Source organism: Carassius gibelio, chromosome A2 (assembly GCF_023724105.1).
Source record: "Carassius gibelio isolate Cgi1373 ecotype wild population from Czech Republic chromosome A2, carGib1.2-hapl.c, whole genome shotgun sequence".
NCBI classification, from domain to species: domain Eukaryota; kingdom Metazoa; phylum Chordata; class Actinopteri; order Cypriniformes; family Cyprinidae; genus Carassius; species Carassius gibelio.
Genome location: NC_068372.1, coordinates 9,695,870 through 9,712,784, shown reverse-complemented (window position 1 = coordinate 9,712,784; position 16,915 = coordinate 9,695,870). Strand labels below are relative to the sequence as shown.

General features: G+C 34.4%; 1 long non-coding RNA gene across 1 annotated transcript in view; it reads left to right on the top strand.

The window, feature by feature from the left end:
• Positions 1–12,775, top strand: part of LOC128022372 (uncharacterized) — a 28,384-nt gene extending 15,609 nt beyond the window's left edge. Inside the window, exon 3 of the long non-coding RNA XR_008185908.1 lies at positions 12,672–12,775. This is a non-coding gene — a long non-coding RNA (uncharacterized LOC128022372). The remainder of the gene's footprint in view (positions 1–12,671) is intronic.
• The last annotated feature ends 4,140 nt before the right edge of the window (positions 12,776–16,915 follow it).

Sequence of the window (16,915 nt, the reverse complement as noted above, 5' to 3'; positions counted from 1 at the left end):
TTCTCGCCATAATTTCAACGCCTCGCCACGAGCAAAACGTTCGAGATATCAAAAATCCCCTGGCAATTTTTCATCCCCAATGTCTTGAGATCATGTTGACCGAGTTTGGTGGTAAACGAGTAAAAAACCTATGACAAGTATATCAAATTCCAGAGCATGCGCTTTTTACATAACTCTAAATAGCTGACTTCCTGTTGGGCGGAGCCCAATGACATGCAATACGAAAATTGTTCGGCACAATGAGATCTATATGTGTACTGAGTTTCATATGAATATGTGCAAGTATGTGTGAGCTATACATCAACATTTATGACTGTGTTCCAGGGGGCGCCATAGAGCCCCTGTGCCACGCCCGGGTCCCAACCTCTGCAGGCTCCTAAAGGGCACAGATTCCAAAGTGTGCGCAAATTTTCAAGAGTTTTTGAGTATGTTAGGGACCCCAAAAGCCCCCACAACTTTGACCAAAAATATGAATAATAAACCCTAAATATAGCTGCAAGCAGCGATGTCGGGCTCAAGCCATCAGTGCAACGCCACCCTGGTGGCATCGGGAAAACTGTGCCCAGCGGGCATAAGCATTTACAGTAACCCTCTGACAATCAAGTTTTAAGGGATGTGGCAGTTAAAGGGTTAATCCGACCAATCTAGACTTTGAAATCACATACACAGAACAATATATATAACTTTAGTAACACTTTATTTTAAAATGTATAAAAAATGTATAAGGTGTGCATTGTAGCTGACACCTATATGAACACATTACAATTGTTTTGTGACTACAAGTCTTTCTTCTCAAATGCTATTGAGTGGTCGCGAACGCGGATGGGAGAATGGCGCATATTTGTTTTGTTTTTTTTGAGCAACTGGTGCCCCCTCTGGGAGTTGGTGCTCTACGAAGACTGCATACTCTGCATATAGGGAGCGGCGGTACTATCTGGAAGATATATTCCTCAAACCATCGTACAAGTGAAGGTGATGCTAGTCCTTCAAGAATCGCTCAAAACCTTTTCAAGTGTACAGTTTCCTTTTATTGCATCTTGAAATAAATATTTCTGAATTCTGAATCAAACTGGGTTGTGTTTATTGATTTATTTCATAAGACAACTGAAACTTTAATCTCCTTTGTAATATATGTGCTTTTAAACCAAGAACAATGTAATTAGAGATGTATTCCTGCTTAATAATGACTATTATTAAGGGAAAAGGCTTTATAATCATGAACTATTTACTAATGCTTAGCTAATGAGTGCAGTTATTATAAAGTGTTACCAATGCATTTACTAATGTTAACAAATTAGACATTATTATACAGTGTTACCAAACCCTTTAATAATTTATTAGTGTTTTGTAATGATTTTAATGACCTATAAGCATTTGTGAAATAGTTTTGCTTGCATTGCAGCTTAATCTGTCAGTTGAAGAGTTTTACTGTTACATCCATGAGATTAATAAATGTCATGTCATGTCACAGGTTGTCATAGGTCAGTATCAAATGAGTTTGAAATTATAATTTGCAGCACAAATAAGGCTTCTTAGGATGTTTTTAAATCCCAAAAACTGTCAGAAAAGGATAAGGCCTAAGAGATTTCTTAACCTGTAATGAAAGGAAAAAAACACCACCATTAGCAACAACAAAAACAATAACAATTTAAAATATAGATTTTTTTTCCTGATTATTAAAGGAATGATTAGGTCTCTCTCTCTCTCTCTCTCTCTCTCTCTCTGCCAGACAGCCCCTCCCTACAATCCACACACACTGTCAGTCACCAAAGATTCACAGTCACCAACCCCCTCACACTCACACTCCCCCTCCCTCTCCCCCTCCCTTTCCTCACACAGACGGAGTGGCCAGAGTGAGATCATGTCAGTTGAGAAGTCTGACAGTTTTTTCTTTTCTTTTATCCATACAGTGTTGTAAAGTCATGAAACTATGCATATTTCCTCATAATGATTTGATCTCTGTATGAAAACATGCCTTGAAGTGTTTGGAAGCTGCAATTTAGACATACAATACAATTAATGTTTCCCTTCTTACTGTCATTTCAAAAAATCACCACGTCAAAACCGTTCAAGCTAACCAAAATCCGTTCGCAATTTAAGTTCCTCGATGTTGTTTCTTCATGTAGTCAAAGTTTGGTGTGTATAGTGTACTTCCCATGTGAGGAGTATGCATTAATTCACAACTGTAAAATCTCAAAAATACACATTCAAATCAAAATAGCTGACTTCCTGTTGATCGTAGCTTATGACTGTGAATTAGAAAGTTGTCCGTCTTGATAAGAACAATTTAAGTACCGAGTTTGGTGTCTGTAGCTAAAACTAAATAAAATGCATTATTATTATTATTAGCTGTACACTTGCTAAACATTTTTAAATATAAACTTATGCAATTGTGTGTGTGTATATATATATATATATATATATATATATATATATATATATATATATATATATATATATATATATATATATATATATATATATATATATATATATATATATATATATATATATATTTATATATATATATAAATTCAAGTGTACAGTTTTCTTTTATTGCATCTTGAAATAAATATTTATGAGTTCTGTGTTTGTTTATTTTATTTATTTTATTTTTTATTTTACATTTTTTTTGGGGAGATTACAGCCTTTAATCTCCTCAAAATAAATGTGCATATAAACCATGAACAATTTAATTATAGCTGTATTTATAAAATGCTTACTAAAATATTAATTTTGGGAGAAGGCTATATAAAGCATGAACTGACTATTTACTAATGCTTAGCTAAGAATTGCAGCTATTATGAAGTGTTACCAATGCATTTACTAATGTTAACAATTGAGACATTATTTTAAAGTGTTACCAAATCCTTAAATAATTTAAAAGTGTTTTGTTATGATTTCATTAACCTATAAGCATTTGTGAAATAGTTCTGCTTGCATTAAAGCTTAGTCTTCATCTGTGAGCTGAACAGTTTTACTGTTACATCCTTGAGATTATGTAAATTCAAATAAATGTCATGTCACAGGGTGACAGAGGTCAGTATCAAATGAGTTTGAAATTATTATTTGCAGCACAAATAAGGTTTTTTAGGATTTTTTTTAATCCCTGAAACTGTCAGAAAAGGATAAGGCCTAAGATATTTCTTAAGATGTAATGATAACAGCACAATTAGCAACAACAACAAAAAAATAACTATTTAAAATACAGTTTTTTTTCTGGTGATTAAAGAGATGTTTAAGTCTCTCTCTCTCTCTCTCTCTCTCTCTCTGTCTGTCTGCCACTCAGCTCACACCCCTCCCCCACTCACACTCACACACACACACAGAGTCAGCACACAGAGTGACAGAGTGAGATCAGATGTCTGACAGTTTTTTAATTTTCTTTTAATCATACAGTGCTGTAAAGTCATGAAACTATGCATATTTCCTCAGAATCACTGGTTTTCTAAATTAAAAATGTTTTTTAAAGGTTTGGAAGCTGCAATTTAAAAATACAAGACGATTAATGTTTCACTTTTTACTGTCATTTCAAAAAATCACCACGACAAAACCGTTCAAGCTAACCAAAATCTGTTCGCAATTTAAGTTCCTCGATGTTTTTTCTTCATGTAGACAACGTTTGGTGTGTATAGTGTACTTCCCCTGTGAGGAGTATTCATTAATTCACAACTGTAAAATCTCAAAAATACACATTCAAATCAAAATAGCCGACTTCCTGTTGATCGTAGCTGATGACTGTGAATTAGAAAGTTGTCCGTCTTGAAAAGAACAATTTATGTACCAAGTTTGGTGTCTGTAGCTGAAACTAACCCCCCCACTTTTGACAAAAGGTGGCGCTATAGAGTGCCTCCTTCACGCCCTTTTAAAAGCTTTTGCCATTGTCTAGCTATCAAGAATACTGATATGTGTTTTGAGTTTCATGTAAATCTGAGCTTGTTGTCTGCCTCAAACTCACCATAACAGAACATTCAAGTTTGACACGTTGCCATGGCAACACTATATCAGATATCAATATCCCCACAACAGATTTACATCGGCCGTGTTTTGTCATTATTCTGATGAAGTTTTAAGTAAATCGAGTAAAAATAAGATGCTGAATTCAAAGCATTTGGAAAATGACACACTTCCTGCTGCCAGTTGGTGGCGCTATAACGTTGACTCTTAATAGCCACATATATACAATCGGTATCATACAACGAACAAACCCATGAAGTTTGATCAAATTCAGGAAATGTATGTGGATGTTATTAGACATTTCCTGTTTCTCATTTCTCGCCATAAGTTCCATGCCTCGCCACGGGCAAACCGTTCGAGATATCAAAAATCCCCTCGCAATTTTTCATCCTCAATGTCTTGAGATCATGTTCACCGAGTTTCGTGGCGAACGGGTTGAAAACCTCAGAGGAGTATTTCAAATTCCAGAGCATGCTTTTTTTAAACAGCCCTGAATAGCTGACTTCCTGTTGGGCGGAGCCTATGACATAAAGTGTGAAAGTTGTTCGGCTCAATGAGATCTATAAGTGTACCGAGTTTGATATAAATACATGCAAGTGTGTGTGAGCTATGGTTCAAGAATTCTGACTGTCTTCCAGGGGGCGCTGTAGAGCCCCTGTGCCACGCCCGGGTCCCAGCCTCTGCGGCGTCCTGATGGCCGCAGATTCCAATGTGTGTGCCAATTTTCAAGAGTTTTTGAGCATGTTAAGGCCCCCAAAACACCCCGGAAGGTTTAATAAAAAATAAAAATAATAATAAATATAGCTGCAAGCAGCGATGGCGGGCTCAAGCCACCAATGCCATCGCCACCCCCGGTGGCATCAGGTAAACTGTGCCCAGCGGGCACATGCATTCACAATATCCCTCTGGCAGTGAGGTTTTAAAGGATACGGCAGTTAAAGGGTTAATCCGAATCATCTAGACTTTAAAATCACATTCACAGAACAATATATATATTAGTAACACTGTACAATAAGATTTCATTTATAAACATTATGTTAACATGAACAATATTTATATAGCATTCATTCATGTCAGTTAATATTCCAAACTTAAACATGAAAACATTGTTTTATTGTGATTTTTTTCCAAGTACATTTTACCAATTCCAAACCATATAAATCTTAATAACTACCATTATTTTTTATTTAATCATTTATGAGTGCTATACAATAGTCCAGGAAAGCTGGAAGAGAAAAACTCCTTATATTCATGTGTGCAGAATTATTAGGCATGTTTTCTTTTACAGATGAAATGCGCTAAAATAGACTTTTAACTCAAACTGTAAGGTCGAAAATTATGAAATACCCATGAGAAATATCAAACACAAATGCAATACAGAAATGGATAAGTTAAGACTTGACCATTGTACAAAAAATACTGACTGGGTCATGAGGTCAGAAAAGAAGAAGAAAAAAGCAGGTCAAGAAGAACTGACAAAAAGAATTGCAAAATAATTAGTAATTAATGTGAAGATTAATTTTTAGTCAATTCTGCAAGACAGACTTTTCAGGAAAGGAGGTGGAATAAAAATGAGCTCCTAAATCTTAATCCCAGATTCTGGAAGATATATTCCTCAAACCATCGAACAAGAGGAGGTGGTGCTGGTCCTTCACGAGTCACTCTAATCTGTGCATAAAGCCTATATATAAAGACTTAATATATAGTATTTCACAATACTTCATGGTATTCTAATTAAATCATTTTTTGGAATCTTAAGTCTCTCAGAGCCTGACACCGAGTAATTCTGGAGACTCCAGGAAAGTGGCAGTTCTGTAAAATGTTGGCGCTGGAGACTAAATGCTCCCTGATAGTTTCACACCTAATTCACTTAACACACACACACACACACACACACACACACACACACACACATTACCCACAGTGACAGTGGGACTGAGTGACATCAGATGTATGATAGTTTTTTTTTAATTTTCTATCATCCATATAGTGTTGTATAGTCATGAAACTATGGTCATGAGACCAGTCATTCTGAGGAAATATGCCTCAGAATGACTGGTCTTCTATGTGTACATTTTTTTTTTTTTTAAGTGTTTAGAAGCTGCACTTTAAAAAAATAAAAAGACATTTACTGGTTCCTTTTTTACTATTATTTCAAAAAACATCACGGCAAAACCATTCAAGCTATCCAAAATTCATTCACACCTATTCTGTAAGATTAATTCTTTAAACAGTGGTAAAAGAGGATGTGGTGCTGATCCTTCAAGAGTCACTCAAAACGTATCTGTCCATAAAGCCTATAAAGAATTATTCTTAATATACAGTTCAAAATACTTCAGCTTGTTATTCTTATTAAGTGAGGGTCATTTTATCAGTAAAATATATACAATTCATTTTTTTTTAAAAGATTTCTATAAATGATTTAAATCATACTCGTTTCTACAATAATTATTTAAAAGTAATCCTATAGCTCCCTCTGGTGGCCATTATAGGTACTAAGAATTGCAAGCTTGATTTATAAGTTATGATAGTTTAAATTTTATGCTGGCTCTTGAAAGTGATAAAGCTATGAAACTTACTGTGCTTCCTTCAAATGAGGACTTCTACTTATATAAAAAATTATGAAGATTTAGAATGAAAAATTGTAAAGATATAGTAAAATAACTATTGTATTTTTTTATGTTACTTTAATAAATCTCTATGGCAACACCATTTAAGCTATCCTAAACCCATTCACAATTTAACATCTCAGTATATTGGCATCATGTTGAAAAAGGAGTATGGAGTAGTATGAGGAGGAGTATGAATTCATTTACAGGCTGATTTTATCATAAATCCACAATAAAATTTCTGAGTTCTGTATCAATCTGTGTTGTTGTTTGTTTATTTTTATCTTTTATTTTTCATAGGAAGATAACTTACTCTCATTTTTAATAAATGTGCTTATAAACCAAGGACAAGCTATTTATAGCTGTATTTATAAACTGCTTACTACTGACTATTAATATTGGGACAAGGCTTTATAAAGCATGAACTGACTATTTACTAATGAGTGCAGTTATTATAAAGTGTTATCAATGAATTTGCTAATGTTAACAAATTAGACATTATTTTACAGTGTTATCAAATCCTTAAATGACTCATAAGCATTTGTGAAAGTTCTGCTTGCATTACAGCTTAGTATTGATCTGTGAGCTGAACAGATTTACTGTTACATCCATGAGATTATGTAAATTAAAATAAATATAATGTCACAGGATGTCATAGGTCAGTATCAAATGAGTTTGAAATTATTATTTGCAGCACAAATAAGGTTTTTTTAGGATTTTTAAAAATCCCTAAAACTGTCAGAAAAAGGTTAAGGCCTAAGCTATTTCTATGTGAGTGGCTAATTTTATTTTTGTTTTTATAATTGTAATACACAAACTATGAAATTATACGAAATGTATAAAAAGATAAATAAATAAATACGCACACATTAAAAAAGCAGCCAAGTCGAATGAGTTTCCTTTTTTATATAGATTAAAATTGAAGACAGAAGCAAGTGGTAAATGTGGTCACTTTAATATTCAAATCCAGTAGATCCAGTTTATGTTCACGTGGCTGTTTTCGTTTATATTCGCCAAGCTATTATGTATTTTGAAATAATCTTGTCCGTGATGTGTTCGTTCGTACGACGAAAGGCAGAATCCTGCAGCTCCAGAGATACATGTTATTCTGCCAGTCGCGCTTTCAAATAGTCTTGCACACTTAAACAGGTCACAAACACCTGCATTTAGCTCTTGTTGTGTTACAATGGGTTTATTGTGTGCATTTGTGGTAATATTTTATTTAAAAAAGCTCTTAAACAAGAATAAATTCGTTTGTTTTGAGCTGGACACTGTACGCGCTGACCGGAGGCGGTGATTTCAGATAGGCAGAGCTGCAAATATTTCATTTTCACACAAACAGTTCAAAAACATCTTAATTTAGCTCTTGGTGTGTTCTAATTGGTTGATTGTGTGATATCGCTGTAATAATTTATTTTTAAAAGCTTTAAAACAGGAATAAATTCGTTTTTTTCTGAGCTCTTTACTCCAGACGCTCGTGGTCACAGCGGTGATTCATCTCTCCTATTTCTCACGTATCTCTGGCCAGAAATAATTTATCCATGAGCCCTGAACCGGTAATAATCAGATATGTTGGTTTAGCTTGTCAGTGTGAATTAAATCTAAGTATTTGTTTGTATTTTTAACCGATTTAAAAGTGAAAGTAAAAGTCCGGGAATTGAACCTGTAGGGGCGCTATTTCTCTCAGACAATGGAAGTCTGAAGCACACACACTCAAACAGAGAGACAGCGTGAGATGAGATGTCTGACAGTTTTTTAATTTTCTGTTATCCATACAGTGTTGTAAAGTCGTTAAACTATGCATATTTCCTCAGAATGACTTTTTCATCTGTATGAAAAAAATCTTTGACGTGTTTGGAAGCTGCAATTTAAAAATACAATAATGATTCCCTTTGTAAGGTCATTTAAAAAAATCACCACGGCAAAACCATTCAAGCTATCCAAAATCCATTCACAATTTAAGTTCCTATCAGAAATACTGATGTGTGTTCAGAGTTTTGTGAAATTCTAAGTATGTTATTTGCCTCAAAATCACCTGAGAAGTATTCCAGTTTGACATGTTGCCACGCCAACAATTTTTTAGATATCAATATCCCCCTTGCAGATTTATATCGGCTGTGTTTTAACATTATTCTGATGAAGTTTGAAGCAAATCGAGTAATAATAAGATGCTGAATTCAAATCATTTTGAAAATGACACACTTCCTTCTGCCAGTTGGTGGCGCTATAACTTTGACTCCTAATAGTCACATATATGCGATCGACATCATACAACGAATAATCTGATGAAGTTTGATTAAAATCAGGAAATGTATGTGGACGGTATTAGACACTTCCTGTTTCTCATTTCTCGCCATAATTTCAACGCCTCGCCACGAGCAAACCGTTCGAGATATCAAAAATCCCCTGGCAATTTTTCATCCCCAGTGTCTTGAGATCATGTTGACCAAGTTTGGCGGCAATCGAGAAAAAAACCTATGACAAGTATTTCAAATTCCAGAGCATGCGCTTTTTACATAACTCTAAATAGCTGACTTCCTGATGGGCGGAGCCTATGACATGCAATACGAAAGTTGTTCGGCACGATGAGATCTATATGTGTACTGAGTTTCATATGAAAATGTGCAAGTATGTGTGAGCTATACATCAACATTTCTGACTGTGTTCCAGGGGGCGCCGTAGAGCCCCTGTGCCACGCCCGGGTCCCAGCCTCTGCAGGCTCCTAAAGGCCACAGATTCCAAAGTGTGCGCAAATTTTCAAGAGTTTTTGAGTATGTTAAGGACCCCAAAAGCCCCCACAACTTTGACGAAAAATTTGAATACTAAACCCTAAATAGCCAACTTCCTGTTGGGCGGAGCCTATGATATGCAATACAAAAGTTGTTTGGATTGATGAGATTTATATGTGTACCGAGTTTCATACGTCTACGAGCAAGAATGTATGATATATGGCCCTCCATATTCCAGGGGGCGCTGTAGAGCCCCTGTGCCACGCCCGTGTATCAGTCTCTGCCCGGCCCTAATGGCCGCAGGTTCCAATCTGTGTGCCAATTTTCAAGACTTTTTAAGCACGTTAAGGGCCCCAAAAGCCCCCGAGACGTTGGAAAAAAATAATAATAATAATAATAATAATAATAATAATAATAATAATAATAATAAAAAATAATCCTAAGGAAAACAATAGGCCTCTCGCCCTTTGGGCTTGAGCCCTAATAACAAGAATAATCCTTAGAAGAACAATAGGGCTCTTCGCCCCTTCGGGCTTGAGCCCTAAATAGCCAACTTCCTGTTGGGCGGAGCCTATGACATGCAGTAAAGATATAGTAAAATAACTATTGTATTTTTTTATGTTACTTTAATAAATTGCTATGGCCACACCATTTAAGGTGTCCTAAACCCATTCGCAATTTAACATCTTCAGTATATTGGATTCATGTTAAAAAAAAAGTTTGGTGTGAACTACTTGTGTCTTCTTGGAGGAGTATGAATTCATTTACAGGCTGATTTTATCATAAATCCACAATAGAATTTCTGAGTTCTGTATCAATCTGTGTTGTTGTTTGTTTATTTTTATTTTTTTATTTTTCATAGGAAGATAACTGATCCTTTACTCTCCTTTTTAATAAATGTGCTTATAAACCAAAAACAAGCTATTTATAGCTGTATTTATAAACTGCTTACTACTGACTATTAATATTGGGACAAGGCTTTATAAAGCATGAACTGACTATTTACTTTTTGAGTTTGAAATTATTATTTGCAGCACAAATAAGGTTTTTTACGATTTTTTAAAATTCCTAAAACTGTAAGAAAAGGATAAGGCCTAAGATTTCTATGTGAGTGGCTAAATTTATTTGTTTTTATAACTATAATGCATAAACTATGAAATTATACAAAATATATAAAAAAGTACAACAGTTATTGTTTTCCAATGTTTTTTAGCCTACTGCAATCATTCTAAACAGCTTGAATAAAACCTGTTAATATTTATTATAGACCACTGTAACTGTGTATAATCTAACAAACAAGTTTATTATGAAAATAAAAGTGTGTACACCAGATAAATTGGACGATAAAGAAATTGCTAACAATAGTATAATAGAGCATGTTTTATGTTTTTAGGCGTTTAGATGCAGAAATGGACAAATCAAATGTAAAATAAAATGTAATTGATTTAATTAAATATATATTAAGTCTTGTTAGAGCAAAATAATAAATAAATACCTACACACATTAAAAAAGCAGCCAAGATTAATGAGTTTAATTTTTTATATAGATTAAAATTGAAGACAGAAGCAGCTGGTATATGCGGTCACTTAATATTAAAACCCAGTAGATCCACTTCAGATTTATTTCTCAACAGTTTATGTTCACTTGGCTGTTTTCGTTTATATTAGCCAAGCTATTATGTGTTTTGAAATAATCTTGTCCGTGATGTGTTCGTTCTTACGACGAAAGGCAGAATCCTGCAGCTCGAGAGATACATGTTATTCTGCCAGTCGCGCTTTCAAATAGTCTTGCACACTTAAACGGGTCACAAACACCTGTATTTAGCTCGTGTTGTGTTATAATGGGTGTATAGTGTGCATTTATGGCAATAATTTATTTTAAAAAGCTCTTAAACAAGAATACATTCGTTTGTTTTGAACTTGTGACACTGTGCGCGCTGATCGGAGGCAGTGATTTCAGATAGGCAGCCGCAAATATTTCATTTCCACACAAACAGTTCAAAAACATCTTAATTTAGCTCTTGGTGTGTTCTAATTGGTGAATTGTGTGATATCGCTGCAATACTTTATTTTTAATAGCTATAAAACAAGAATAAACTCGTTTTTTCTGAGCTCATCATTCCAGATGCTCCTGCTCAGAGCGGTGATTCATCTCTCGTGTTTCTCACGTATCACTGACCACACATCCATTATTAATGAGCCCTGACCTGATAATAATCATATATGTTGATTTAGCTTGTCAGTGTGAATTAAATCCAAGTATTATTTTGTATTTTAACCGATTTAAAAGTGAAACCAAAAGAGAGTCTCCTCCCTTTTTTAGTTTAGGATATGCACCTGTAGGGGCGCTATTTCTCTCAGACAATGGAAGTCTAAGCACACACACTCAAACAGAGGGACAGAGTGATATGAGATGTCTGAGAGTTTTTTAAATTTCTGTTATCCATACAGTGTTGTAAAGTCAACCTGACACATTGTAATTCTGAGACTCCAGGAAAGTGGCAGTTCTGTAAAATGTTGGCGCTGGAGACTAAATGCTCCCTGATAGTTTCACACCTAATTCACTTAACACACACACAAACACACACACACACACACATTACCCACAGTGACAGTGGGACTGAGTGACATCAGATTTATGATAGTTTTTTAATTTTCTATCATCCATATAGTGTTGTATAGTCATGAAACTATGCATATTTCCTCAGAATGACTTGTCTTCTATGTGTACATTTTTTTGAAGTGTTTAGAAGCTGCACTTTAAAAAAATAAAAGACATTTACTGGTTACTTTTTTACTGTTATTTCAAAAAATCACCACGACAAAACCATTCAAGCTATCCAAAATTCATTCGCACCTGTTCTGTAAGATAAATTCTTTAAACAGTGGTAAAAGAGGATGTGGTGCTGAACCTTCAAGAGTCACTCAAAACGTATCTGTCCATAAAGCCTATAAAGAATTATTCTTAATATACAGTTCACAATACTTCAGCTTGTTATTCTAATTAAGTGAGGGTCATTTTATCAGTAAAATACATAAAATTCATATTATTTTTCTTTGAAAGATTTCTATAAATGATTTAAATCATACTTGTTTCTACAATAATTATTTAAAAGTGATCCTATAGCTCCATCAGGTGGCCATTATTGGTACTAAGAATTGCAAGCTTCATTTATAAGTTATGATAGTTTTAATTTTTTGCTGGCTCTTGAAAATGATAAAGCTTTGAAACTTACTGTGGTTCCTTCAAATGATGACTTCTACGTATATAAAAAATTATGAAGAGTTTGGAATTAAAAAATTTAAAGATATAGTAAAATAACTATTGTATTTTTTTATGTTACTTTAATAAATCGCTATGGCCACACCATTTAAGGTATCCTAAACCCATTCGCAATTTAACATCTTCAGTATATTGGATTCATGTTAAAAAAAAAAGTTTGGTGTGAACTACTTGTGTCTTCTTGGAGGAGTATGAATTCATTTACAGGCTGATTTTATCATAAATCCACAATAGAATTTCTGAGTTCTGTATCAATCTGTGTTGTTGTTTGTTTATTTTTATTTTTTTATTTTTCATAGGAAGATAACTGATCCTTTACTCTCCTTTTTAATAAATGTGCTTATAAACCAAAAACAAGCTATTTATAGCTGTATTTATAAACTGCTTACTACTGACTATTAATATTGGGACAAGGCTTTATAAAGCATGAACTGACTATTTACTTTTTGAGTTTGAAATTATTATTTGCAGCACAAGGTTTTTTACGATTTTTTAAAATTCCTAAAACTGTAAGAAAAGGATAAGGCCTAAGATTTCTATGTGAGTGGCTAAATTTATTTGTTTTTATAACTATAATGCATAAACTATGAAATTATACAAAATATATAAAAAAGTACAACAGTTATTGTTTTCCAATGTTTTTTAGCCTACTGCAATCATTCTAAACAGCTTGAATAAAACCTGTTAATATTTATTATAGACCACTGTAACTGTGTATAATCTAACAAACAAGTTTATTATGAAAATAAAAGTGTGTACACCAGATAAATTGGACGATAAAGAAATTGCTAACAATAGTATAATAGAGCATGTTTTATGTTTTTAGGCGTTTAGATGCAGAAATGGACAAATCAAATGTAAAATAAAATGTAATTGATTTAATTAAATATAGATTAATTCTTGTTAGAGCAAAATAATAAATAAATAAATACGTACACACATTAAAAACGCAGCCAAGATGAATGAATTACATTTTTTATATAGATTGAAATTGAAGACAGAAGCAGCTGGTATACGCGGTCACTTAATATTCAAATCCAGTAGATCCACTTCAGATATATTTCTCAACGGTTTACGTTCACGTGGCTGTTTTCGTTTATATTCGCCAAGCTATTTTGAAATAATCTTGTCCGTGATGTGTTCGTTTGTACGACGAAAGCCAGAATCCTGCAGCTCGAGAGATATATGTTATTCTGCCAGTCGCGCTTTCAAATAGTCTTGCACACTTAAACGGGTCACAAACACCTGCATTTAGCTCTTGTAGTGTTACAATGGGTTTATTGTGTGCATTTGTGGTAATATTTTATTTAAAAAAGCTCTTAAACAAGAATAAATTCGTTTGTTTTGAGCTCGACACTGTACGCGCTGATCGGAGGCGTGATTTCATATAGGCAGCCTCAAATATTTCATTTTCACACAAACAGTTCAAAAACATCTTAATTTAGCCCTTGGTGTGTTCTAATTGGTGAATTGTGTGATATCGCTGCAATACTTTATTTTTAATAGCTATAAAACAAGAATAAACTCGTTTTTTCTGAGCTCATCATTCCAGATGCTCATGCTCAGAGCGGTGAGCATCCATTATTATCCATTATTAATGAGCCCTGACCTGATAATAATCATATATGTTGGTTTAGCTTGTCAGTGTGAATTAAATCCAAGTATTTATTTGTATTTTAACCGATTTAAAAGAGAAACTAAATCTCCGGTAATTGCACCTGTAGGGGCGCAATTTCTCTCAGACAATGGAAGTCTGAAGCACATATACTCAAACAGAGGGACAGAGTGATATGAGATGTCTGACAGTTTTTTAATTTTCTATTATCCATACAGTGTTGTAAAGTCGTGAAACTATCCATATTTACTCAGAATGACTTTTTGTCTGTATGAAAAAAGGTTTTGAAGTGTTTGGAATTTAAAAATGCAGGAAAATTAATAATTCCAGTTTTACTGTCATTAAAAAAAATCACCACGACAAAACCGTTCAAGCTATCCAAAATCCATTGGCAATTTAAGTTGTTTAAAATGTTTTGGCATCATGTAGACAAAGTTTGGTGTGTATAGTGTTACTCTCCTCTGAGCAGTATGCATTAATTCACAACTAAATGTAAAAAAAAATCCACATTCAAATCAAAATAGCTGACTTCCTGTTGATCCTAGCTGATGACTGTGAATTAGAAAGTTGTCCGTCTTGATAAGAACAATTTTTTTACAGAGTTTGGTGTCTGTAGCTAAAACTAACCCCCCCACTTTTGACAAAAGGTGGCGCTATAGAGTGCCTCTTCCACGCCCTCTTATGAACTTTTGCCAGTGTCTAGTTATCATAAATACTGATATGTGTTCTGAGTTTGATGAAATTCTAAGCATGTTATATGCCTCAAAATCACCTGAGAAGTATTCCAGTTTGACATGTTGCCACGGCAACAATATTTTTAGCTATCCAATTTCCCCCAGCAGATTCATATCGGCTGTGTTTTAACATTATTCTGATGAAGTTTGAAGCAAATCGAGTAAAAATAAGATGCTGAATTCAAAGCATTTTGAAAATGACACACTTCCTGCTGCCAGTTGGTGGCGCTATAACTTTGACTCCTAATAGTCACATATATGTGATCGACATCATACAATGAATAATCTGATGAAGTTTGATTGAAATCAGGAAATGTATGTGGATGGTATTAGACACTTCCTGTTTCTCAATTCTCGCCATAATTTCAACGCCTCGCCACGAGCAAAACGTTCGAGATATCAAAAATCCCCTGGCAATTTTTCATCCCCAATGTCTTGAGATCATGTTGACCGAGTTTGGTGGTAAACGAGTAAAAAACCTATGACAAGTATATCAAATTCCAGAGCATGCGCTTTTTACATAACTCTAAATAGCTGACTTCCTGTTGGGCGGAGCCCAATGACATGCAATACGAAAATTGTTCGGCACAATGAGATCTATATGTGTACTGAGTTTCATATGAATATGTGCAAGTATGTGTGAGCTATACATCAACATTTATGACTGTGTTCCAGGGGGCGCCATAGAGCCCCTGTGCCACGCCCGGGTCCCAACCTCTGCAGGCTCCTAAAGGGCACAGATTCCAAAGTGTGCGCAAATTTTCAAGAGTTTTTGAGTATGTTAGGGACCCCAAAAGCCCCCACAACTTTGACCAAAAATATGAATAATAAACCCTAAATAGCCAACTTCCTGTTGGGCGGAGCCTATGACATGCAGTACGAAAGTTGTTTGGTTTAATGAGATCTACATGTGTACCGAGTTTCATGTGTCTACGTGCAAGTATGTATGATATATGGCCCTCAGTATTCCAGGGGGCGCTGTAGAGCCCCTGTGCCACGCCCGTGTATCAGTCTCTGCCCGACCCTAATGGCCGCAGGTTCCAATCTGTGTGCCAATTTTCAAGAGTTTTCGAGCATGTTAAGGACCCCAAAAGCCCCCGTAACGTTAGAAAAAAATAATAATAATAATAAATATAGCTGCAAGCAGCGATGGCGGGCTCAAGCCACCAATGCCATCGCCACCCCCGGTGGCATCAGGTAAACTGTGCGCAGCGGGCACATGCATTCACAATATCCCTCTGGCAGTGAGGTTTTAAAGGATACGGCAGTTAAAGGGTTAATCCGAATCATCTAGACATTAAAATCACATTTATATATATATATATATCCCATATATATATATATATATATATATATATATATATATATATATATATATATATATATATATCCCATATATATATATATATATCCCATATATATATATATATCCCATATATATATATATATATATATATATATATATATATATATATATATATATATATATTAATCCCGGATTCTGGAAGATATATTCCTTAAACCATCGGACAAGAGGAGGTGGTGCTGGTCCTTCACGAGTCACTCTAATCTGTTCATAAAGCCTATATATAAAGTCTTAATATATAGTATTTCACAATACTTCATGATATTCTAATTAAATATTTTTTTTGGAATCTTAGATCTCTCAGAACCTGACACATTGTAATTCTGAGACTCCAGGAAAGTGGCAGTTCTGTAAAATGTTGGCGCTGGAGACTAAATGCTCCCTGATAGTTTCACACCTAATTCAGTTAACACACACACACACACACACACATTACCCACAGTGAGAGAGGGACAGAGTGACATCAGATATATGATAGTTTTTTAATTTTCTATCATCAATATAGTGTTGTATAGTCATGAAACTATGCATATTTCCTCAGAATGACTGGTCTTCCATGTGTAAATTTTTTTTAAGTGTTTAGAAGCTGCACTTTAAAAAAATTAAAAGACATTTACTGGTT